General features: G+C 38.4%; 1 protein-coding gene across 1 annotated transcript in view; it reads right to left on the bottom strand.

Moving 5' to 3' along the window:
• SAMD5 (sterile alpha motif domain containing 5) overlaps positions 1 to 25,864 on the bottom strand; it is a 440,768-nt gene that overhangs the window by 53,957 nt on the left and 360,947 nt on the right. The gene's annotated exons all lie outside the window — the stretch shown is intronic.

The following is a 25,864-nucleotide window of genomic DNA, read 5'->3' as shown; positions in this document are numbered from 1 at the left end:
GCAGTCCAGAATAGTCCAGACGTAAGGCTGGTGATGCAGTTCAAGAAGGATCGCCTGCTGTCACCCAGGATGCATTTCAACACACACACAGTACAACCTAGCAGGTTATCTTTTCCCCTCTCTAGTTTGTGTCCAAACCTGCAAATGAAGCTTGTGGTTAAGCATGTAAAGCTGGGGCTATAAGATTTTTTAAACAGCTTTATTGTGCCATAATTCACATACCATAAACTTCACCCATTTAAAATATACATTTCAGTCATTTTTAGTATATTTAGAGTATAATCTAATCATCATACTTTCATTTTAGAACATTTTCTTTTAACCTCAAAAGGAAACCTCATTCCCATTAGCAGTCACTTCCCCCGATCCCACCTCCAGACAACCACGGATGTACTTTTTGCCTCTACAGATTTGCTTCTTCTGGATATTTCATATAAATGGAATCATGCAATACATGGTCTTTTGTGACTGGCCTCGATTGCTGAGTGCAATTATTTTGAGGTTCGTCCATGCTCTGCAGGGGTCAATACTTCAATATTGGTGCTATGAAGACCTGGAGAATAATGATTATGGCCAAATCCCCAAACTGCACACTTTCACACTTTGCTGGTGATGCGTTTTTTTGTTTTTTTTTTTTTGTTTTTTTGGTTAATGTTCTTTTCTAATATTCCAGTGAATTTTTTAAAAAAAATTCCCACAGTATAATATTTTCCACTTGAAGAATTTTTACTACCATCATTTTAGTTTAAATAATATTGTTACTTTAAAAATTACAATCTGTTGCTCTTTGTGTTACTGGGTTAATTTTTGCACATCCCGTCTCCACATCCACCTTTCCTCCCTGCTGGCCAGATCATGTGGCAAACCATCCTGCAGAGACTCCGGCTCCCTAACTGGACCATGTACCTCCTCTCCTTCCAGAGCTCTGAGATCAGCCTATTTAGCACCAATGAAGCTTCCTTCAAGTCCACAGGCAGAATGAATTGTCCTGTCTCCGAGCTCCCCCAACCCCAGCCCCAGCCCCAGCTCAGAGTCCAGTCCTTATCTCAGGGATTTCTAGTTGTTATTCTGAATGTCTCTGCAGTGATGCTGAGCTCCATGAGGGCAGGAATCAGACCTCGGCCGTCTTATCCCTCACACGCCACACCCACCACACAATGTGTTCAACAGATGTGTTACAGATCAAATTGAATTAAAAGACAAGGACACTAATGTGACCATTCTGGAGAATGCAGAAAGTAACAGGAAAATAGCAAAGCTCCCCAAAGTCCTCAGGTGCACTATCAGGACTACCAGGAGAACAATTTAATCACAGAGAGGTTCCATAAAACCTGAATAAAACGTTTGAAGATAAAATAAGTTTGTGGAAGCTATGCCACGTGCAACACACTCCCTCTTGCCTTCACTAATCAAATATTAGTGCTTAAGACCCCCAGCTGTCTCTTCCAATTTCCCTGACTTTGGAGTCCTATGTTCCAAAAATTGTCTTTGAAGACAACATTTCCGGGTCCAGTTTCTTGGGAATAGCATGGTTTGTTTGGTACAGTGTCTCTGTCTACAGGGGAAGGCTTTACCCACAACAAAATCCGATTGCTATAGGGATCTTATAGGCCACTTGATTTTCTAATGTGGCCGAGGTCAAACCAGTCAGCCTCTTTCTTCAATCTTCTATCCCTGTGTTGAAGTGCCATGTGCTTTTATTAGGATTTGGAGGTATATGATTGGCAGCAAAGTCAAGGCAGTGTAACGGAATCAAGCCTTTCATTACTCTCATTTGCTCGGCTTTCAAGGATCTGAACAATGGCAGGAATAGGAAGGGAACAGTGGATGCCACCTGCGATGCTCTATCTTGGGCTCACCTCCTCGCCTTGGACAGTCTCCCTCACTCTGAATTCCCCTGACAAATGTGTCAGCATCCGATGCTGCTTCCATTTTCATTCTCATATTTCACTCTAGGAGCCTGATACATGGCTAGACCTGACAAGAATAAATTTATAAGGATGCAAGCTACAGAAAGCCTTGAATATATTCCAGTTAAAGGTCTATGGGGGCAACAAAGAAATCATCTCTAACTCATTTTTGGAGCACTGTAACAAGTGCATTTTCCAGGGGAAAAAAATCATGTTTTATTGTTGCACTTGTAATGTTCATGGCTCTTAAGGACTTTGTCACCTCTAAATGACAATACATTAAAGATAGGATTTCAGCATTTGCAAGAAAAGGCAGGGCCAGTGCTTAGAGCTGGCCTGGGCTCCTCCTAAGCTGCACTTTTCATCAAATAAAATCGATGCCTATATATCTTGATGTTAGAGTTAGGCTATTGGTTTTTAACTAATCAAGCTTTGTAGCAATTCTTTCCTGCAGAATAATTTTTATTAATGAGAGGTGAGATGAGAAAACTCCACTTTGCCTTGAGCAAATCTGATATGCTAATACTTCCTATTACCGAAATGCTAATGAATCAAAATTTAATCCTCAAATAGACAGAAAGGAGCACAGAGTTTAGAATCATGACTTAGATGTGAATTCCTTTTCTGCCACTTGCTGGAGAGGTAGTTTCCAAAAAATGAGCCTCAGTTACTTCATTGGTAAAATGGGCTTTTCTTGAGTATCAAGTGAGATCGTGTATGTATCTTGAATATAGTAAAACACACCAAAAATATAAATTCTATGCAAATAGAACAACTGTCTTCATGAGTGCATATGAATATTCATGTCCTCAGAGATAAATGGGGTCTGTTTCTGCTGTGTTTAATATGGGATTTCCTAAAGAATTGCTTAAGAGGGGTTATAAATACTGCTTAGCAACATGTTTCCCCCCAGTAGGTCTCACGGACGCACTGCTGGCATCATTGAACAGCAGCATCAGGACAAGTCTCAGAACTGTATCATTAGGAACTGAGCAGATTGGGAACTTATTTTTCTGGGTGACCTACAGAGTCAGTATCAAAAATGTGGTAATAGGCTGGATGTGGTGGCTCACAACTGTAATCCCAGCACCTTGGGAGGCCGATGCAGGCGGATCACAAGGTCAGGAGATGGAAACCATCCTGGCTAACATGGTAAAACCCCGTCTCTACTAAAAATATAAAAATTAGCTGGGTGTGGTGGCGTGCGCCTGTAGTCCCAGCTACTCGGGAGGCTGAGGCAGGAGAATCACTTGAACCCGGGGGATGGAGGTTGCAGTAAGTGGAGATTGTGCCACTGCACTCCAGCCTGGTGACAGAACGAGACTCCATCTCAAAAAAAAAAATACAAAACAAACAAACAAACAAACAAAAAAACCAGTGGCATTAGACACATGGAAAAAAGCATAGAAATCCCCTCAAAGATGATGAATTAAATAAAGTACATCTGTGTCATGGAATACCATGCAGCCTTTGAAATGATGCTTTGGAAGAATCTTGCATGACATGGAGAAATAGTCATGATACATATTATGAAAAATGAGTAGGCTATTAAACAAAAATGTATATATTCATTTTTATCTAAACCTGTCTATGCAAACTTACATCTAGAGAAAAGACCAGAAAGAAATACACCAAAATTACCTCCACATAAGTACAAAAATGGGTAAGTTCTACTTAAGAACTGTTCATCTTTTAAAGAGAAATTTTAGATGACTATAAAATTAATATGAACAGCAATTTTACCTTGGATGCTAAAAAAAAAATGCACTCATAAGCTGCTGAATAGACAAAGTATCAGTACAGAACAGATCAAGCAATAGTGTCAATAGATCCTGTGCTGCTTAGAACTAACCTGGTGGAAGCTACCACATTTTGAGGAAAAGGGTGAAAAAAAATGGAGTTTATTCAGCGAAGGAAGATCAACAGCCATCCTCTTGCTAAGTGTTTTCCTCCTAGCGGGCCATTTACTCCTTACCACAATCCTGTGCATTACATTCTTATGTTTTACTATGGTTTTTTTATTTCTATATAATAATAACCAAGAGGTGGTGGAATGCAGAGTGCTTAAGACCATGAGCTCGGGAGTCAGATTCTGGCTTCAAATTCTGGGTCCATAACTTACTAAATGACTTTGGGCAAATGATGTAACTCCTCTAATCCTCCATTTCCTCATAGGTAAAATGGGGATAATAATAACCATGAGTATAAGAGTGTCAAATACTAATCAGAGTTCCTGACACATACTGAGTACTTTTTTTTTTTTCTAGACAGAGTTTCGCTCTCATTGCCCAGGCTGGAGTGCAATAGCGTGATCTTGGCTCACTGCAACCTCTGCCTCCCAGGTTCAAGCGATTCTCCTGTCTCAGCTGGGACTACAGGCATGTGCTACCATGCCCGGCTAAGTTTTTGTATTTTTAGTAGAGACAGGGTTTCACCATGTTGGTCAGGCTGGTCTTGAACTCTGGACTTCAGGCAATCTACCCACCTCAGCCTCCAAAAGTGCTGAGATTACAGGCATGAGCCACCACACCTGGCCCATACTAAATACTTTCAAAATGTTAGTTTTTATTATTCAAAAAGTGCCAGTAATTGAAGAGACCTACAGTTACAATTATTTTTTTAAATGAAGAGATGAGTATTACAGTTGTGGCAATAGATTCTGGGCAGAATCTAAATCTAATCTGAAGGAATTTCAAAATACAGGAGCAGATGGTGGATGTCTCTAGGAGTAACCCCTCTGCTGTGTATTAAGGCGCTGTCTTTCCCATCCCATCTCTTATTCCAAGTTCTCCGAATATTTCCTTTTTAGTTAATTAGCAACTGGAGCCATTCACTAAAGATTAAGTATTATGTGTGAGAGATGGGGAAAAGATGTAATTCAAGGAGGGAACCAAGACAGGGCCTACAGGGCAGCAGAAGTGGAGATGTAACACTTAGATGTACAGATCCCTAACTGGAATTTTGTCAGTACAGACAGAATTACCCAGGGAGTTTAATTCATATCAAATAAAATAATAAGGGATTGGTTTATAAACCAAAATGGTAATTCATTTGCAATGCATACTACAATTACTTCTAGAAAGTAAAGCCAGAAATTCACAATCAGTGAATAATATCCCTGATAGGGCAGCCAATTTTTACATTCAGAAGTTTGAATTCTGAAAATAGACCAAGAATGAAGGAGGTATAGCCATGAAGGAATTTTCTCTGTCGAGGTCACTGCTGTATTTCCAGAATCTCCAATACAGCAATGCCTGACACAGTAACTGCTCAATAAATTGTTGATGAATAAAAGGATGAAAGAAGGAAACAAGGAGGCAAGAAGGGAGACAGGAAGAGAGGGAGAGAGGAAGGACGGTTTCAGGAACTAGTATTTGCAACCCAGGAGAGCCTGACTGATCCAGCATTGTCAGCCTAAGGCCAGCCGTGCAATGTGACTGGACTCGGCATCAGGAGCCCGATGCACCCTCCTCACTGGAGAGGGGTGTTGACCCATTGACAAATTCTTGCTTAAACAAACCATCCCACAGAAACCCAGAATCTGCAAGAGGGCTACAGCCAGCAGAAACAGGACCTGACGGAAACTCAGCCTCTGCTCTTTCTTTTCCAGGCACGTCTGGCCGCAGGTTCATACCATGGACCTCTGTTTTCCTGCCAAGCTCTAGGTTTTTTTTTGTTTTAATTTAAACTCTGTCACGGTGGAAAGCACTGAGTATTTACAGCTGATGAGCTTTCATCTTAGATCTGGGGAGAAAGCTTAAATGAGTTCAGAAATGGATTTCTCATTTTTTAAACTACATTTTCTTACATTAAGATTTTTTATAATATTACCTGTCTGTCCTTAACAATCAGCTGGAAATGTGAAAGCCTCTGCCTTCCCTTATCCTCAAATGGAATTGCTTCTCTTACACATTTAATCTCATCATAGGGCCCCAAGTCCACATTTTACCAATGAATAATGAGTATTTACCACCCCCTAAAATTCTATTATGTTCCTCTATGTCCTATGGCCCCCCTCAACACAGACCATGAATGAATAAAGCAACTTAAGTATGCCACATGATATCCACTAGTCTGCCATAAATCTCAAGATTGCATTTTTTTCCTTCTTTTCATTTTCCCTTTGATCTTTTTCTCTTTCATTTTGGCATGAGTTTTCCCCATGTTTTAATTTTATAATGACACAAATAATACATAGACTATTCTAAGAATTCGAGTGATACAGAAGTTATGTAGACTATGCAATTCTCCCTCTAACTGGCTCCCCTTTTCCCTTCCTCCCCAAGAGGTAACCATGGCTGATACTGAATTCATAGCCTTCCAGTATTTTTTAATGCTTTTACATCTTCATAAGAATATATTCTCTTATGTAAGGTTATTTTGAAGACATCTGTGGGATCTTACTAGACGTATTCATCTGTAATTTTTTTCACTTAATATATTTTAGAAATATCCATATGCAATCATACGGGGCTACCACATTTTTTTAGTACCTCTTTTATTTTCTGCAATACGGATGTAACATAGTGCATTGTGCCATTGTCAACTGATGGTCATTTAGGTTGTTTCCAATTTTATTTCAGTGAATACCTTCTTTGAAGATTTGTATGCACACGTGCAACTAGTATTAAATATAGGACTGCCAGAACTGAAAGAGGATGTACATCTAATCTTTAACACAAATTATTTAACTTCTCTTAAAAAAAAAAACTATCCAAATATCCATAGCCTTCATGAGTCTCTATTTTCCTGCATCTGTATCAACAATGAAATTTATTGATCTTTTTATCATTTAAGATAATTGAGGCCTGGCACAGTGGCTCAAGCCTGTAATCCCAGCACTTTGAGAGGCCAAGTTGGGTGGATCACCTGAGGTCAGGAGTTTGAGACCAGCCTGACCAATATGGTGAAACCCTGTTTCTACTAAAAATACAAAAATTAGCGGGGCGTGGTGGTGTGTGCCTGTAGTCCCAGCTACTTGGGAAGCTGAGACAGGAGAATTGCTTGAATCCAGGCAGCAGAGGTTGCAGTGAGCCAAGATCATGCCACTGCACTCCAACCTGGGCAACAGAGCAAGACACCATCTCAAAAAAAAAAAAAAAAAAGATAATTGAAAAAATTATAGCTCATTTACCTTATCTTGGTGATTAATTAGGTCATGTGTAAGTTTATATGCATTTTAGCTATGTATATTTCTTCTTCTGTGAATTTGACTGTTATTATCTTGGGTTATCTTTTTTTCTTAATGATTTATGTTTTGTTTATTTTTAATAGTAGTATTTTTTTCTGCTACACATGTAAATAATATTTTTCCTCAATCTCACGTTTGTCTTTATGTTTGCTTATAGTGTTGTGTTTCTTCCTGGTTCAAAACATTTAAAATTTTTCATATTATTAAAAGTAAGCACATGATGATAGCCCCAGCCTACTGTCTCGAGAGAGTTTCTAAGCCATGGTGCAGAGAGTGGGTTCCTAGGCAAAGCCTGGCAGCCCTCCTGACTTAGGATGACAGAGTTTGGAGTTTAGGGACACCAATGCCAAAGGCAGCATATCAGAGTGGAAGGAGCTGCACAGACAGAAAACTCCAGAGATCTGCAGAGAGTTTCCTGTAGGAACGCAGTGGAGTCCTGATCAACGCATATGTCTGAGGAAACTATCTGAGGTCTACGAAAGAATGTTCACCCCAAAGATCACACTAAACAAATGCCTGGAGTCCACACAGAGCCAGGAGTAGTAGTGTGTGTTCTCAACAGCTAGGTTACCTGTGGCTCATAATCCCGTCATTGTTGGGGAGCATATTTAGGATACTAGGAATTGTCTTACCTCCGTAATGGGAAAGAATCCTTTGACCCAAATTTTGTGACAAAACAAAGCTCAAGAATATTTATAGGAATAAAAAATATCCAGCAACCAATAAGGTAAAATTCAAATTGTCTAGCACCTAATAACAAATTATACAGCATATAAAGAAGCAGGAAACTGCAAAATCAATCAGTTAAAACAGACCCAGAAATAACACAGATTATAGAATTAGTGAACAAGGAAAGTGAGGCAGTTGTTCCAACTGCCTTTTGTGTGTTCAGGAAGCTAGATGAAAGATTGACTACATTAAATAGAGGCATGGGAGGATATTAAAAAGACCCAAATAAAACTTCTAATGATTAAAAATAAATATGTGAGTTTAAAAATACAGTGGATGGGTTTAATGGAAGATTAGACATGACAGAAGAAAAAATAGTGAACTCGAAGACACAGCAACAGAAACTGTTCAAAAGGAAACAAAGAGTGAAAATAACTGAAAACAATGAACACAACATCCATGAGCTAAGGACAACTTCGAATGACCAAATACACACACGTAATTGGAATATACAAAGGTGAGAAGAGGATGAGGAAACAAAAAGTATTTGAAGAAAAAATGGCCAAAACCTTTCCAAATTTGATCTGTAGTTGTAGACTACAGGTCCAAGAAGGTCAACAAATTAGAAGCATAAAAAATATATGAAGAAAACTACACTAAGGCATATCATAATCAAATTGCTTGAAAGCAGAGAGAAAAAGAAAATCTTTTTTTTTTTTTGAGATGGAGTTTTGTTCTTGTCACTCAGGCTGGAGTGCAATGGCACGGTCTTGGCTCACTGCAACCTCTGCCTCCTGGGTTCAAGTGATTCTCCTGCCTCAGCCTCCCGAGTTGCTGGGATTACAGGCACCTGCCACCATGACCAGCTAACTTTTGTGTGTTTTTAGTAGAGATGGGGTTTCACCATGTTGGTCAGGCTGGTCTCAAACTCCTGATCTCAGGTGATACATCTGCCTCAGCCTCCCAAAGTGCTAGGATTACAGGCATGAGCCACAGTGGCTGGCCAAAGAAAATCTTAAAAGCAGCCAGAGAAAAAAGACATTACATACCAATGAACAAAAATAAGTATGACAACAGATTTCTCATGGGAAACAATGCAAACTAAAAGACAATGCCCCAACAACACGAAAAGTACTGAAATAATGAGCAAATGCAACTAATAACATGGCAAATGCAGCCCTTTTCCCAGTGAAAATACCTTTCAAAATTAAGGCTCAGTGAAAATGTTTTCAGATAACAAAAGCTAGAAGAACTCATCACTATCAGGCCTGCACTCCAAAAAGTGTTCAAGTATATCAAGCAGAAGAAAATAATAACAGATGAAAACGTGATTTACACAAATTTATAAAGATTACTGGAGAAAATATTTGTGACCTATGGTTAGGCAATGTTTTCCTAGACAAAATGCCAAAAGCATGATCTATAAAAGAAAAATAATAAATTGAACTTCATCAAAATTAAGTGATGCTCTTTAGAATATACTGGTAAGAGAATAAAAAGACAACTCTCAGAAAGAAAATGGGATTTACAAATCCCCTGTTGAATAAAGGAGTTTCATCTGGACTATATAAAAAACTCTCAGTATTTGGTAATAAAAACAATCCAATATAAAATAGGCTAAAGACTTTGAACAGACACTTTACCAAGTGTGGTAAAATAAGAACATGAAAAGATGTTTAACACCATTAGTCATCAGGGATATACAAATTAAAATCACAGTGAGATATCACTACCCACATAGTATAATGGCTACAACTAAAAAGACTCATCATACCAAGTGCTGGCTGTGGAGGAACTGAAACTCTCACACATTTTTTTGTGAGATGTAAAATGGTACAACAGTTTTGAAAAACAGTTTGATATTTTCTTAAAATTTAAACATAGGTACCATATGACCCACTTACTTGGCTCCTAGGTGTCTACCCAAAAGAAATGAAAGCATATGCCTATACAAAGACTTGCACATGAATGTTCACAGAGTTCTATTTGTTGTAGTAAAAAACTGGAATCAACCCAAATGTCCATCAACAGGTGAAAGACAAACTGTGATGTAGCAGTATAATGAAATGCCATTCAATAATAAAAAAAGAAATAAACTATTAATTCATGTTCTCATAGGATGAATCTCAATGTGAGATGGATCTCACTCAATGGATGAGTGAAAGAAGCTAGACAAAACAAAAGTACATTCTAGAATTCTTGAAGATGCAAATTAATCTATAGCAATAGAAAGCAAATCAGAGGTTGGATGGTAATGGGGGTCAAGAGAGGGATGAGATTACAAAGGGACCCGAGGAATCTTTTAGGTGTGATGGTTGTGTTCTTTATCTTAATCATTTTGGTGGCTTCGCAGTTGTGTGTGTGTATACGTAGTCAGAATTTATCAAATTGCACACTTTGAACAGTTCATTGTATGTCAATGTTCTATATCACATCATTAAATAAAAACCTTAAATGTTATAAAAAGTAGTGGTGAGAATAGACTGTATTTGTTATCTATTGCTGCAATTTTTTTTTGAAACTTAGCAGTTTAAAACAGCATACATTTATTTTCTCACAGTTTATGTGGGTTAGGAGCATGAGCACTGCTTTGCTGGGCTCTCTGCATCAAGATCCACTAGCTGCAATCAAGATGTCAGCTAGGCTGTATTCTCATCTGGTGGCTCAACTGGAAAAGAATCCATTTCCAAGCTCACTAAAGTTATTGGCAGAATTCATCTCCTCATAGCTTGTAGCTGTAGGGCTGGGAGCTTTAACATTTTTTGCTGTCTGTTGGCCAGAGCCTTCCCTCAGCTCCTCGATTCCATTCACAGCTTCCTGTCATGTGGCCCTTTCCAATTACCAGTAGTCGCCTTCAGATAAGCCTTATTGGCTGAGATACTGCCACTGCGCAAAGCTATGTGGCTCTTTCCATTGGCAGTTCATAATATGGCCGTTTGCTTCCTCAAGGCCAGTAGGAGAATGAGAGAGAGATTAAGTCTGCTAGTAAGATGGAGTCTTATATAACATCAAGTAATCCAGGAGTCACCTCCCATCACCTTTGCCATATTCTGTTGGTTAGAAGCAAGTCACAGGTCCCACCCACACTCAAGGGGGAGAGGTTTACAGAAAGGCAGGACCACCAAGAGGCAGAGGTCACTTTAGAATCTGGGTGTTATACAGATATTCCTCTCTCCTCTTCTTCTTAGCAACTTTAATGGGAAATTCTTCAAAAACTTTGGTTTCATTTTTGTTAGATGCCCTTTATCAAGTTTTCTTTGTATTCTGAGTGTGGTTTGAGAGGGATTTTGTTTTGTTTTGGGTTTGCATTGCTCTTTTTTGTTTCATTGTTTTGGTCTGAATGTGGTATTCAATTACATCGAATGCAATTTTGGCGTCGGCAGAGCTGAGTGTATAGATTGAATTTTTAGAATCCGTTAATATGGTGATACTAATTTTCAATAAATTATAATCAAGTATCAATAATGAGTCATGATTGTATTCCTGGGAAATGCTCTTTTTAATACACAGTTGGATTTCATTTGTATTTTATTTCAGACTTTTGCATCTAGGTTCAGAAATAAGCTTAGACTATAGCTTTCTTTCTATTTTATGGTACTTTATTATGTTAGCCCTAAAGAATGAGTTGGAAAACTTTTTGATGTTTTCTCTTTGAAACTATTTGTATAATATAGAAATTATATGTTCTTTAGACATATGGTAGAATTTTCCCATGAAATCATCTTGGCTGTTTTGCTGCCCACAGAGCAAAAAAGCCAAGGCTGGAAAAGGGCTGACTGGCTGGGCAGCCCCAAATACAGCTGCTGTATAATCACCATGATCATTGCTCCAAGGATTTCTCCCACTACTTATGTTCATTGTTCATGAGCTTGGAGTACCCCTAGAAAATTCTCAGCAGTAGTCTTCTCTTATATTTAACCTGGGTAGTGTTTTTGTTTGTTTTATTATGTTTGCTTTGCTTTTTTACAGTCTCTTTTTCTTTGTGGCTCTAATCCTGCTTGCTTCTAAATTTTTTGCATTTCCTTAAAATGTCTTATTTCTTCATGGTACATGTTCTTGTTTACCAGAAGTATTAATTATCAAAAATTTTACTTTTTTTAATTTGAGGGAACTTGGGGTAAGAGAGGAAACAAAATATTTTGTTATAACTGCCATCTTGACCCAACCTTATTTTGTTTTTAAAGAAAAAAGGGTTGTGTCAAAATTAGATGATAAAACTTGTTATCAAGCAAAAGTCCTAAAACTTTGGATGTATATCTGAACTTGTTTCAGACTTACAATACTATAAACTTAAAAAAAAATTGTTGTGGATATGAGGTCTTGCTATTGCTATGTTGCCCATGCTGGTCACCAACTCCTGGCCTCAAATGACTACCCCTCCTTGGCCTCCCAAAGTGCTGGGATTACAGGTGTGAGTGACCACACCTGGCCTACAGACAACACTATAAGAGCTGTCTTAGGATCCATCTGAGAGACAAAAGCAATACTGGCAGTTCATGAACTTTTAGGAAGCAATATATAGATAATTAGACTTATAAAATTAATTGGCACAGCATATGATTTTTAAAACTTTTTTTAAAAGGCTATTCAAAGTTTTTTAAATCTTAAGGATGCTATCCTGGTTCTAAAGCAACATTGGAAGCTACATTGTCTGAGATAGCAATATCTTCTATTATTAAGTGAAGCTATGGTAAATAGTTCATGATTTCTATTTCTTTACAAGATGACAACTCCCTAATAATGCAAATATTGCGCCAGACAGTTAAGTCATGCAGTTATATTTAGGTGTTGTCATTCAATTCAGTATTTGTCAGGTAACCGTGAATGCCACAGAATTAAATGGATTCAGGTAATTAGTGTTTGTATAATTAGCACATCTAATATAAAATAATTAAATTAAAATAAGATTAGCCAAACAAAGCCACCTATATTATGAAGACAATAAACATAAGGTTGAAAGTTTTTTAAAATGTATCTTATACCCTTCCCTTCTATTGTAAAGTGATTAATTCATTGCAACATCCCATAAGCACCTTCAAAATTACCTGTGCTTTAGAGAATTTGAAAGTAGCTCAAAATTAATTTGTAATCAAAGGATTATATTCATTAGGGGAGGTATTACAGTTCTGTAGGCAGGTAACTAACCAGAATATCTGAGATTGAGGCACCTAGCTTTCAGAACTTGAAAACACAAGTCCTTCCCAAAGACTCTGCAACTGCAGGTGTCCTGGGAAATCAACCTGGGGCTGCCTTAGCTCTCTACCTGTCCACCAAGGAGGCGTCTTGGTGGATGCAAAGGAAACATATTACATGCTCATCAATCTCCGTTCCACCTTGGACCACGCCTGTTTAAATGTGCCAGCCCTCCCTAGAGAATGGTACCCTATCAGTTCTCTTTGCCAACTGTACATCTTAGGCAAGACGTCTGTACTCTTCCAGAGCCTCAGTACTCTCTATTGTAAGGAGAAACTCCACCAGTGTATTTCCCAAGATGGCCAAGGGGAAAAATGACTGCATGGAAACAAAAACAAAAACAAAACCCAAAAACGACTGTAGAAGAAAAATACTAAAAATGTAGTTGTGCCTAACAAAGAAGCTGTAAAGAGGAAAGAGTGGCTCAGAGACTAAAAGCTTAGAACTGGCTGGTTTATATAAATTTGAATTCTTGAGCAATAACCTTTCATTAATTTAGGGCATTTAATAACGCAGATTTAATAAGATAAAAAGAAGTCTTGTGGTTCTCAGTTAGGAAGAGGCAAATATTCACACTCATTTCCACATTTCAGTGGCCTTTATTATTACATTTGCAGTGATATTAGAACATCAAAACCTATACCTTTGTCTCCAGCCCAGCAACTGATTAATGTCAAAATGTCACATCCTTTTCACTGTCAATAAACAGTGACTAGAAGCTGGTTATTTCTCTGAAAGATTTTAATGGTGCAAAGAGAAGAAGCTGAATTAGCTGAAGCCTTTATAATCCTTTGGATTTTCAAACACCCAATTTTGTAAAGGCTACATAATCTCTGAGATTAAGGAAAAAGAAATAGAAATGATTTACAGAACAGTTTTCTATGTAGGAAAAATACACTAAACTCTGAAATGTATAGCTGTGAGGGAAAGGGGAGACGGTTTGATGTTTTTAGTCAATCACATCTCTGAGTTTCTCATCTGCTTTGTTCCAAGGATGAAGTCTTTATGGTCTGTATCTTTAGAGCATCATAATGCCAAATTACATGACTCAGATCTGCTCCAACCCACTCCAAGGGGCAACTCTGAAATAAAATTAGAAATGGCACAGTAATCCTTAGCTTTTTATTATAATTTTATTTTATTTTTAAGTAGCACTTACATTAGAACAAAATGCCCCTTGTGTCTGCTAGACTCTGGTATAAATGAAGTGGAAATTAGATACACAAGCGTGCCTACTACATTCAATCACGGAAAACCTTCATTCTTGTGTAAATTAAAATGATCCTCTGCACAGATGCAAAAGAACTCATCCAAGTAAAAACATTTACATGTAATTTACAGAATGTTTTCTCCCTCGGAAGCAATTGCTTCTTCCAGAATCATAAAAACCTACATTTTAAATGTTGACTAATGCTCAAAGACACTGAACCAAGCTAATAAACTACAGAAATTGAAAGAGATCCAAATGGGAAAATGTAAAATAACCATATATTTTGATCTTCTCAAGAAATGTTTATCTGACAGTAATTTCAGGTATTGTATTAAACAAATTACTTAAATTGTAATTACTTGTCTTCTAAATTTTGCTTCCTAATAACAGGGCAAAACATATGTACACCAGATCTATATCTTTTAATGTGGAGCTTTAAATTTTATGGTAAGTTTTTGTTTTAAACATTTTATTGGTCCTCACACCGGCATGGCTTACCCGACATTAGAAGGGCTGGTTTGCTGAACAAATGCCGTATCAACACAATAAGTGGCTTCGCCAGGGTTACACAACAATAATAACAACCATAAGAACATTTTTCTTTTAATTTTAGAGGCAGAGTCTTGCTATGTTGCCCAGGTTAGAGTGCTTGGCTATTCATAGTGGCAAACGTAGCGCACTGCAGCCTGGAATTCCTGGGCTCAAGTGATCATTCTGCCTCAGCCGCCTAAGTAGTTGGGACTACAGGTGTGCATCACCACATCTGGCCAAAAACATTTTACGTAGACTCAGAGCATGTACTATGACTACACACTGTGACTTTTCCATTCCTTTGTTTACTGTTTACAACTAACAAAGTTCCTAATGGGACTTTGTCAACTGGGGCAAATCACTTCATCTTTCTCTCCTTATTTTCCTGCTCTATAAAATAATGATAATAAATATATTCTTGGATGTGGTTGGGAGAATCAACAAGATAATATCTAACTCTATGTCTACCAAAATGCCAAGTAATAAGAGGACAAAGAATAGGAATCATTCTATCCTAAGCTTAAGTAAAAGAAAGCCGCTACAACTGAGAAGAAAATTTAGCCCTGGGATTTTGCAGCTTAGGCAAGGAGAGACACATGATAAGTTAAAGAGCTCTCATTATCTTATAAACGAATACACACCTTTTCATCGGAAGAAAAACCCTTTTAGGTGAGCCTGGAAGTCTAAGAAGACTTTCTCATGCATTCATATCGGGCACTGGACAATGTAATGGATGGGGCCTGCCAGAGCCACTCTGCAAAATGCCAGGGCATTCTTCCTGTGGTAGTTTCTCACATCGATCCCCCCAGATCGAAGCCAAGGGCATCAGGTTAAATTCATAGCTCAGTTGAGGGCATTGCTAAAGTCACACATTCCAAGTACCCGTGTAACTTCTTGAAGTGAGGAATTCTCCCAAAGTGAGGAAATCGCAAGGAGCCAATTTTGGCAGGCCTGGTGGGCTGTTGCTCTCAACTAGGATTTTATGGGAGCAGACACTGCCAAATTGAGATGCAGAACACAGCCAGCAGCTATTGTGTGCTGTTGTAAGGAAGAGAGCTCAGGGGGCTTCGGTCTCTGACAAGCAGGAGTCAAGCTGGTGCTTTGTTCTGAAAATCAACTGCTGGAGGAACACCTCTACCGTGTGGAGGCCACAGGAAGATGACAGGCAAGCAGCAATTTTGGACTTTTGATGCTCCAATGCTGTATTATGTCCCCAGGGAGGATATGACAAGGTCACTGAAGAATGTGAGGGTCTGATGTACCACTTATCCACCTCTGCCGCGGGGAACCTTGACGCGGGGCTTGGAGAAAGTTTCATTTTGAGTCAGGTGGCATCTAAATGATCCTGTTAGAATGACTTCGTTGCCTAAGTTAGCCCTAAATAATGAAATGCCTCACCCTGTTGTGTTGCTGGGTCTCACTCTTCCTTTGAATGTTAAGAGTTCCTGTCAAAAACAAAGATCTTAGTTTTGCCATAATTGCTACAGAGCTGTCATTTCTGAAAATAACTAGCCAAGGGGTTCTATTGCTTGTTAGGGCCACTGCTGGGTTGAGATAGTAGAATTGGGTCATCCATATGGAAGAGGGTGCTTGTCTTCCTATTTGCTATGGCAGGTGGACATGCTTCTCAGCTTATCTAAAACCTGTGTCAAACTGCTCAAGTAAAAGTTAAAAAGGAAGAATGAATCTAGCCCAGTGTCTAGGGTATTCAGGCCTACAGATTAACATCCTTGCCCAAAGAAAAGGCCCTTGAGAATGAGAAGGATATCAAGTTAAGGGTAATTCTAAAATCAGATGTTTTTTTCAGGATCTAGTACAATTTTACCAAGAATCTAACCAAAATTTTGATTTGTATCTTAGAATTGCCTTCAAAAAGTATCTGTTGAGTTGTTGGGATGACGGACAGTCTGTATGATGTAAAGGCTGAACGACAAGGAGGAGCTGCCCAGGAGACAGAGAACAGCAGCTGCACAAGAAGCTGGGACATTAAAACCACCCACGAGCTGAAGGAGAGGACAAGGTTCCCACGTGGGATTGTCTGAGGGGTTCCGAGAAAACGTCCAGACCAAAGCCACATTCTTTACAGATTTTGAGAATCCTTTCACAAAGCAATTCTTTCTACTAAGCTTCACCCTCTCCTTGACCTTTTCTATTAAAATGCTCAGGGAAGGCGCAGCATATTAAGTCTCTACCAATTGAGTGTGAAGGAGTTTATCAGATGTTTTTACCCAGTACAACAGAGGTCTGGAAGTACAGAAGGGGGCAGAGGTCATCTGTGTTTGTGTGTGTATGTGTCTCTGTGTGTGTGTGCAAGAGAGACCCAGAGAGAAAGAAAGAGAAGGAGAGGGAGAAAGAGCAACAGAGAGACAATGAGACAGAGAGACAGAGAGAGAGAGAGAGGAACTGACTTGTACTTACATGAGAAGAAATAAATGGAAAGAGACAAAGTTGTTGGAACTTTACCTATTTAGACAACCTTGGACTGATTACCTGACACCTTAGAATCTCAGTTTCTTCTAGACAAAATGGAAACAAAAATGCTTCCTCTCTCATATTTCACAGGATTTTTATGAAGATTAAATAAAATGACATATGGAAAACACATGACCCATAGTAGATGTTCCATCAACATTCACTTATGACCATGTTGGTTTCTGGCTTCATTATTTTGCTTAAGAGTTATCCTAAAAAGAAGCAAAATAACAAAGGGGTAAGGGTTGTCTTGACAGAGCAGGAACAAGGTAAGTTCTGTTTTCCTTTTCATCAGGTCCGTGTTGTGCAAAAGGAAAGAAACCACGTCTAGGTGTCCAATGCCACGGGTTAGAACAAGCTAATTTATATTTACATACAATGTTCCATCAGGGAATCAGAATCCAGTTGGTTTCTAGGTGAACATGCTTATTTGCACACCATTATTCTTTAAACATTTGCTGAGCACTAGCTGATAAATGGTCTTTTAGGATATGCTTTAAAAAAAACCAATCCCCCATTGCTTTTCATGCACTGTTTTCAAAAGCCTCCATTAATAATAGCATTTCGATCAGATCTCTTAGTACAAATGAACATCCCATCAAAACTATAAGGGCAATCCATGATATTATCTTTGCCAATTGAAATTCTCAAGGTGAAATACATATGTGCTGTAATTGGCACCTTTGAAACATCATTTTCCCATGGAAGGCTTTCAGAGTTGCTGCCAGCAAATGCAGCCTGGCAGGTCCAGAAAGGTGAGGTCTGAGTATGAATGCTTCATTACCAGCAGGGTTTTACCCAGGTGACAGAGTTGCAGCTATCTGTCAATCACGCTCATCTCTGCTCTCGGAGGAGTCCACAGGCACTAAGCTTAAGGCATCAGCCTGCGCAGATAAATAATTACCCTGGCTGAGCCATTTCATGGAAAGCCAAAATTCTTTGTCCCTATTGCTTGCGCAGAAGCAGTTGTGAAATCGCAGCTTCTTCAGCGCAGCCTGGAGGGCAGAGCAATGCATATGAGGTAAGCACAAAACAGGGGGCAGTAACAGTCCTGACTCTACACACATTCTTTGTTGATCTGCAATATCTTATCTTTAATTTCCATTACAGGAAAGTGTTTTCATCGGGTATCGCAGTGAGGATTCAATATCCAAGTCCTTCCTTAAAATAACTGCATTCCAAAATATTTATTTTTGTGAGCCAAATGCTCAATGGAATATCACATCAATACTGTGTGATAATAGAAAAGTAAAAAGTACTAAAAATACAAAAAATTAGCTGGTCATGGTGGCAGGTGCCTATAGTCCCAGCTACTTGGGAGGATGAGGCAGGAGAATGGCGTGAACCCAGGAGGTGGAGCTTGCAGTGAGCCGAGATTGCGCCACTGCACTCCAGCCTGGGTGACAGAGCTTGTGTTACATTAGTCATTGTGTTGTATTAGTTCTCTAGAGAAATAGGACCTATATATAGATATACAGAGATATATGCTAGATATATCTATATACTAGATAATATATCTACATATAGATATATAGATACATGTATAAATCTTTATAAATATATAGATATATATATCTAGATATATATGTATATATATCTATCTAGATATATATGTATATATATCTATATATGTATACATATCTATATATATGTATATATCTAGATATATATGTATATCTATATAGATATATATGTATATATATCTATATAGATATATATGTATATATATCTATATAGATATATATGTATGTATATCTATATAGATATATGTATGTATATCTGTATATATATGTATATATATACAGATATATGTATATATATCTGTACATATAGATATATGTATATATGTATATATATCTGTACATATAGATATATGTATATATGTATATATATCTATATAGAGATATATCTAGTATATATATCTTTATATAGTTCCTATTTCTCTAGAGAACTGTGACTACTAATAACAAACTATGTCATTAATATTAGATACTAATCTATAAATAGAGATGTAGTATGTTGAAATTCTAACCCCAAAATTGATGGTATTAGAATGTAGAGCCGTTGGGAGGTGATTAGGCCATGATGGTAAAACTTTATGAATGGGATTAGAGGGGTAAGCGTTGTCTTGATAGAGCAGAAATGCAGTCCTTATAAAAGAGACTCCAGAGAGCCCTCTCATTCCTTTCCACCATGTGAGGAAACAGCAGTGAAAATATGGCTATCTATGAATCAGGAAGAGGGTCCTCACCAGGTACTGAACCTGCCAGCATCTTGATCTTGGACTTCCCAGCCCCTGGAACTGTGAAAATGTTTGTTTTTCAAGCCACCCAGACTATGGTATTGTTGCTATAGCAGCCCAAATTTTATATATATATATTATGATAAATATATCATATATAGGCTGGGCCATGGTGGCTCACGCATGTAATCCCAGCACTTTGGGAGGCTGCAGTAAGCGGGTCACTTAAGGAGTTTGAGGTTACAGTGAGATAATGATCTTACCACTGATGTCCACCCTGAGTGACAGAGTCAGACTCTGTCTCAAAAAGAAAAAAAAAAATCTTTCTATCTATCTATCTATCTATCTATCTATCGTGTGTGTGTGTGTGTGTGTGTGTGTGTGTGTGTGTGTGTGTGTGTGTATTAAGGGAGAGAGGGAAAGAGACTTTAAGGAACTGGTTCAGTGATTGTAGGGGCTTACAAGCCCAAAATCTGCAGGGCAGGCTGGCAGTCTTGAGTTGGAGGTAGAATTCCTTTCTTCTTGCATAAACCTCAGTCTTTTTTCTTAAGGCCTTCAACTGATTGGATAAAGACTACCCACACGATGGAGAGTAATCTGCTTTACTCAAAGTCTACTGATTTAAATATTAAACACATCAAAAAATACCTTTACAGAAACACCTAGACTGTTGTGTAACCAAACAACTGGGCACCATAGCCAAGCCAAATTGACACAGAAAGTTAATCATTGCACTTGTCAAAACAAATGTGTCAAATACATTTTGACATTGTATTTCTGTCTTCCTATGCATAACCATTTGTACCTCCATGCTTGCTTGCCTACTAATTTGAAGTTTGTTTCTCTGTTGTAAGGTTGAATTAATGAGTTTATCATGTACACAATCTGGAAAAATATACAAGGATTATCTATTACACCTGGAATTTATTTGATTACAGGATTTCATTTTGGCTTCAGTTCTTAAGTTTTCATAGATCTTAATTTTTAAATCTTTCTTGACAGTTAAAAAATAATATTTTATTTAGTATTTAATATTTAGTTAATATTTAATACTATGCGACAGGTATTGTGCACTAGGATTTCACTTGGACTGTCTTGTTTTATTCTCAAAACAACCTTATAAAGTAAGGTCTATTAATATCCTTATCAATGATTTTTTTAAAAATAAAAACCTAGGGTTTGTTGGGAAAAAAGAATTTCATTAGGTCCCGCTGTTAAATGATGGGTCTGCTTTCCACTGGGGCCTGTCTGCCTCCAAAATGCAGACTCTTAACCACTAAACTCTACTATCTGCCAAAACTCTATTTTAAACAATGATTGATGTCTTGATTATCTGATTTTAATACAACAATCCTTGTCATCGCAATTGATCTTTGCAAAGTCCCTGACAGGGCCAGTGACTGGCTGAAATAGCTGTTTGATCACCCATAATTGCCTGGCTAAAATATTCCATTTTCTAATGGTAGTAGCAGAAATAAGTGAAAATAGGAACTCCCAAAAAAAGTGGTTTAAAGTAACCTAGCCTCAAATGAAGACATTGCTATTCTCTGCCAAGTCAAACAGAGTTATTTTTCTAGTACAAACCAGTATTTTTGTCCTCTGACAATGTATCATAAAGTGTTCTGGAGATAATAGAATTTATTTTCTTTTGTTTCCTCTCCTTTAGTTGTGAACCCACCAATATGGAGTCACAGAATTAGAGATGGGTCAATTCAGAGGTGCCATTCACCAACCAAAGGTTCTCAGCCTTTAGTGAACTGAGAATCATGGGAAGTCTATGAAAATACAAACTTCTTGGCCCCATCCCTGAAGACCGTAATTCATTTCTCTGGGCTGAGGAATCTACCATTTTTAGTAAGTGCTTCTTGCATTAATGTTCACTGACATACTTTCTGAAACAGTGCACTAGAGGCTAGTGACTAGCTACTCCGAAATGAAACTCACAATGATGAAGAGAGACTCTGCAGAGCTCAGGGCCTTCCCAGTTCCTCACATCTTCTTCTCTCTCAGAACCAGCAGGGAAGAAGGTGAGGCTCAGCACAAGATTAAAATGCAGGACCCCTTGTTTAAAAATTACTAAGATTTTTAAGATGGCAACAGCAGAGCTTTCAGCCAGGCATAGGGATCTTCTGAGTGTGTAAGTTGCACACTTGTGAAAGTGACCCGCTTCCTCCTCTAGTGTTCTAGGGCAAAGGAGGTCCCCAACCTTTTTGGCACCCAGGGACTGGTTTCATGGAAAACAATTTTTCCACGGACCAGGGGACAAGGGGATGTTTTGGGATGATTCAAGTGCCTTACATTTATTGTGCACTTTATTTCTATTATTATTACATTGCAATATATAAGGAAATAATTATACAACTCACTGTAATGTAGAATCAGTGGGAACCCTGAGTTTGTTTTCCTGAAACTAGATGATCCCATCTGGGGTTGATGGGAGATGGTGACAGATCATCAGGCACTGGATTCTCATAAGGAACGTGCAACCTAGATCCCTCTCCTGCGCAGTTCACAATAGGGTTCACACTCCCATGAAAATCTAACGCGGCCACTGATGTGACAGGAGGTGGAGCTCAGGCGGTTTTGCGAGTGATGGGGAGTGGCTGTGAGGACAGATGAAGCTTCCTGGCTTGCCCACCACTCACCTCCTGCTGTGTGGCCTGGTTCCCAACAGGCCACAGACCAGGGGCTGGGGACCCCTGTTCTAGGGGATAGAACACTCAGCTGACAAGAGAGTAGAAGAGAAGAGGGATGAGATAGTCGAATGGAAATTATTAGTTATAGCTGCTTAACAGCTCTGGGCAGGCTGGACTTCAATGCATACTAGAGGCATGTGGGGGTGTAAAGAAGGTCACACCTCACAGACAGTAAAAGAGTTAAGAGGGGACCACTACTTGGTCGTTGCTCTAAGTGGTGCAGGCCATTGGTGTATGTTCAGTAACCAGAACTCTGCTGGGTTCAGTAAAACTGGGCATTCTAATCACATAATTCACATTTCTCAAATAAGGTTGTTTTTAAGGTCTTAGGGGAAAAATAGTGCATATAATGTAAACCAAAATAAACCTGACAAGTATAGAATTAGTGTTAAAATTTGAGAAACTGTCTTTCTAATCATGAGAGAATTTTAAAGTGACTATTATTATTATTTTAAATGAAGAAGTTTTAAAATTCAACTTGGAAGTGCAAACACAAACTTAAAAGGTAAGTAAATGAACAATCTTTGCTTAAGAAAACAGTAACACGCGGAAATAGGCAATTAAGAGAGTTCCTCTCTTACCATTTGGGCATTTTCTCTGAGTGAAGTCATGTGAGCCTCCCAGAAAACTCTTAACGCAGCTTAACATAATCAGGCCATTTTCAAAGTCCTGCCCGAATCCCACAGACGTAATTTGTCACTATAAACACGTACAACCATAAAGGATCACTAAAATTAAAGTAAAACCAATGCTGATTATCAAATTTATTTTTGTGAAAAGTCCAAATCTCCATGCTGCCCCTCCCAAAATTCTTGTTCGACATCTTCAAAAGTACTGACGCTGTGAGTTCTGATTATGAAAGCACAGAGATCCTCTTCACAGATGAACTTTTTCTTTGCATAGCACTTGTCCATCCTTCTTTATGGTCCAAATTCAGACCCAATGCCCTGTCTTTGCTGTGGACTTAAAAAAAGCAGCAATGACTACTCGGCCAAATGCTCCAGCTCCTGCCACCAGCTGGCCGGAGGGCCGGCTGTCCTGAGCAAACACCCTAAGAATGTCATTGCCCACGCAACAACGGGCTTCTCGGTCCTCATACAAAAGCTTCAATTTAATGTGGGTTGCAAAGCTAGCTTGACAAAAAAATCCAAGAAAAGGTCATTTTAGATTGAACACAGCTTTTCAATAATAGGAATTACCTAATGCAACACATGGGCATGTTCTTCCTTTACCCGAGAGAGCTAGAGACATGTTAGATCAATAATGGGATGAAGAAATCTAAGATCTAATATGAAATGGGTAAAGACCTTAAGAGTCAGATATGTAATATTTCTGTAATGCCTAAACTGTGAAGCCGTAATTAAGGAAGTAAAGCCAATCAGCCTATTTCCCCACCCTAGGAAAAAGCCTTCTATTCTTGCTTAGCATTGCCTAAAGTTTTTTGAGCAATTAAGTAAGCATAGAATCATGTTCACTAAAAGCAGACAGTAGCTGAGACAGATTTCTCCTATATACATGGTACATTTTTTTAAATGCTGTAACTTTTGATGACTTGTTCTCAAGAGACATATAATATAAAACAATCCACTGACTCATTCTATTTTTCCTATGTATAAGTTTGCTGCTAATTTGGGGTTTTTGAAATAACATTGGTGATGCATCATAAAATACTTCCTAACTTTCCAGAAGGTATATAGGACATTAAAAGAATCTATGCATGGAAACCACTGTAGCTAGCTCAATGAATAAAGAAGTAAAGATAAATCTGATAAAAAGAAAGTACTGAATATTTTAATTACAAGGAAAGGAAGCCAAATTAAATAATAAGTCATTATTTTAACTCAGGTACTTTAAAATTTCTCTAATTATAAAATTAGAACCACTTAATAAAAATTTATACTTTTAATAAATAATCCATATAATAACTAGTTAAGTACCATTAGCATTAGTACAATATATACACAGAAAACTTTCCTACATCATATGAATATTTCAAAATAATTTTATTTTCATGTCTTGGGTCACTCTTTTTCCTCTTTCTATAAAACTCACATTACAATTAATAGCAACATGCATTTTTTAAAACCCTAGACTATTGAAAAATCAACTAACAACATAGTCAGAATAGATACCAGACAAATATACTTAGTTGTTAAATTACTTTTTTTTTTTTTTGAGATGGAGTCTCACTCTGTCACCAGGCTGGAGTGCAGTGGCGCGATCTTGGCTCACTACAACCTCTGCCTCCTTGGTTCAAGCGATTCTCCTGCCTCAGCCTCCCGAGTAGCTGGGACTACAGGCGCGCACCACCACGCCCAGCTAATTTTTGTATTTTTAGTAGAGACAGGGTTTCACCATGTTGGCCAGGATGGTCTCAATCTCTTGACCTCATGATCCACCCACTTCAACCTCCCAAAGTGCTGGGATTACAGGCGTGAGCCACAGCACCCGGCCTTAAATTACACTTTTAATATACAGCTAGTTTCTCATCATATTTAAGAGTGCAATTTTTAAGGGCAATGCTACCAAGGCATAGATCAATTCAGTTCGCACTTGTTGATTACGTGCTTGTACAAGGCACTACGATGGCCCCGAAGCTGATTAAAAATAAAACACCAAGGAAAATTGTTTAAAATTGGACACACTTCCTGTCTTCATGGAGCTATGGGACTTGTTGGGGAGCAGAATTTCCAATTTGAGTTAGATTTTTTCAATATGGCATCAGGTGGTACTGACCCATCCATTTGTTCTCATTGATTAGCCATCATTAGTGTGGCCTGAACACAGTGCCATCAGACTGAGTGTAGGTGATGGGAAAGGGATTTTCCTCATGTCTGTTCCATCACAGACCATGAAGTGGGCAAGTCCATGAGCACCAGGTCAGTCCCCATGAATACTCATTCCATACTCCACTAGGGAAAAGCAGTACAGAGGAGTGATGCAAACATGAGTTCAAATCCAGCTTCTGCCTCCCCCTAGCAATGTGACCTTTGGCAAGGAACCCAACCCACTGATGTGTTTCTTCATTTGTAAAATGAGGATAATAACCCACCCTTACTGGGATGCTATGAGGATCAAATTAGTTAATTCAGGCAAAGCGCTTAACAATAGTGCTTGGCATAGAGCAAGTTAAGAATGATTACATAATAGACCAGGCACAGGTAGCTCATGCTTATAATCCCACCACTTTGGGAGGCTGAGGTGAGAGGGTCTCTTGAGGCTAGGAGATTTAGATCAGCCTGGACAACAGAGCAAGACCCCATCTCTAAAAAAAAATAGCCAGGCATGGTGGTGCACACCCGTAATCCTATCTGCTTGGGAGGCTGAGGTGGGAGGATTGCTTGAGCCCAGGAATTCAAGGTTACAGTGAGCTGTGATTGTGCAACTGCACTCCAGCCTGGGTGACAGAGCAAGACCATGTCTTAATAATACTACCACTACCACTAATACTAATACTAATATAGTGTGTTTATTAATCAGAATAACGTTGTTGCAAACTGGAGAAATGCTCGTGATTCTTCTCAGTAGGTAAGACTGTTCTCCTTTTCTTAATTAGAAGCACTGGATTCCTGTTAAATTAATTTTACATATATATTATTTTTCTGAATGCTAAGTTTCTCTTTAATTACTTTGAAGAAAGAGAGTTACAGATTTAATTCTCTATATTAGAAACAACTGGTTGGCCTCATGAAAATAAAATTTAGAATGTGGCAGGAATTACAGTAGGGAAGAAAGTCTGATAGAAAACTG

The sequence above is a fragment of the Pan troglodytes genome, chromosome 5 (genome assembly GCF_028858775.2).
Source record: "Pan troglodytes isolate AG18354 chromosome 5, NHGRI_mPanTro3-v2.0_pri, whole genome shotgun sequence".
NCBI classification, from domain to species: Eukaryota; Metazoa; Chordata; class Mammalia; order Primates; family Hominidae; genus Pan; species Pan troglodytes.
Note: the sequence above shows the minus strand (reverse complement) of the source record. Positions and strands in the feature narration are given on the sequence as shown.